Genomic DNA, 1,998 nt, shown 5'->3' on the forward strand with positions numbered 1-1,998 from the left:
TGATTGTTTTATAAATACATGAGTGTGAATGTTTTTTATCCATTTACCGTTATTGATTTCTTAAAAGCATGTTAGGCAGATATATAATTGACATCCTCATATGGGTAATCATCTTTGTTTATCTATATGAAAATAAAGTTATGACCGTTTTAAGCAAATTTATCTGAGTGATAATTAGAAGAGCTTGTGCTTAAAATGAATAAGCCAACTGAGAAATGAGACATAGATAACATGATGTTATGATAGCTATAATAATTTGTAAATATACTGGAATCTATCTTAGTTGTCAGATGTGAGTTCTTAGGTGTATTGAGTAGACTAGTGAACTCAAGTTAAATATTGAGTATGTCCAAACTATCATCTGTATAGTGTTGAAAACTAAATCTATGTTTCAGTAGATATGCGCTCCATGTGTAAGGAGAATTAATAACACTATGAAATGTGCGTCATACCACGTGTGCAAGATGACGAGCAAATGAGTTGCCAAGGTAAGTGATCTCAACTGGTTATATGAAACTCTTTGAGAATAATAGTTCTCTAAACCAATTTCTTTGCGACTTTTGACTTATTCTTGAGATATAATTCAGTGATTGCTACCTCAGAGTGTTGCCAAAATCATGATTGATGCGATTGTATAGAGCATTTCTAATAAAGCAAGTTGAATTATGATCGATAAAATTAATTTGAAAGGAAGATTATTTTCCAATCACATTTGAGTTTCGGTGTTCACAGGTCAACCAATTATTTTAATAAGTAAATGTAATTGTGAATAAGAAATATGTTATGAGATCGATAATAACAACAAATGTGATAAATAATCTAGGGTAATGTATACTTTACTACTCTGAAGTTTTTTTTCTCTCTATCGAGATGCTATATATCTCTAGCAAGTGTATAGTAAAGAACTCCATAGTATGATGGTCACACAGTCTATCTACTGAGTATCAATGTCTATCTATGGGTGGGTCAAGTCTCGTCATGTGCGAGTGGAAGATGTTGGAATTAATGGATGAGTTTGGGTATGCCTATGACTAGTCTTTTAACCTAGGTCTAATAAATAATAATAATTAATGTGTCTAATTATTATTAGTATTTAAATAAGTTTAAATATAATTTTTGTTGGTGACAATTGGAGAGTTTGACTTTTAGTAGGATTACTCTAACCTGTGGTAATCCAACTAAAATAAAAGAGTAAGAGAACAAGTTCTCCACTATCACTATGAAAAATAGACAAAACAAAAAATCTCTTTAGAACCCGACTGTTCTCTCATTCACATTGCGAAGACAAAAGGGCTTTTAGATTGTGGACAATAGGAGCCATTTGAGTGATTGCTCACGGTCATCAAACTAGTAACGCAAGACTAGAGGTTATTCATTCGCTACACTACAAGAGATAGGTATTCGACCCACCCACTTTTACATATCATGATGGGTATGTGATCATGTATTTATTAATAATTTTGAACTCTTCTGGGTTTGACTCAATAAATTACATTTCAACAACCAACTCATTTACTTGTTTTCAATCTTTAAACTAAATGAAGATTCTCAGTTTGGGTTATTTGCAAAATGAACTCTTTTAGATTCTTAAAAAAACATCTTTTTGGCATATTTGATAAGTTAAACTTCATAAATTAAATCTGTGCTAAAGTTTTCTTTCAATGAGGAACAATTTTGTTTTCTTTTTCTACTCTAGGGTAATTTTATCCTTCACATTCTCTTAATGGCAAAACCATGGATTTTGGAATGAAGGACTTTTTAATGAGACGAAACCAAACATCTATGACTAAATGCTTAATATACAAAGATATGGGGATGAAAAAATTAATTTTGTAAAATCCAGGGACTAAATAATTATTTTCTAAAAAAAAAGAATAAATGATTATTCTGTCAAAAAAGACAATTTCAACGTTAAGTACGTACACTAAAAAGATTTAAAGTATCCTTATTTTAGGTTTTACCATACAGGAAAGTCGGAAAGTAAAAAAAAAAATAATA

This window comes from Jatropha curcas, chromosome 1 (genome assembly GCF_041381405.1).
Source record: "Jatropha curcas cultivar XTBG-Jc1 chromosome 1, XTBG_Jcur_1.0, whole genome shotgun sequence".
Classification (NCBI taxonomy): domain Eukaryota; kingdom Viridiplantae; phylum Streptophyta; class Magnoliopsida; order Malpighiales; family Euphorbiaceae; genus Jatropha; species Jatropha curcas.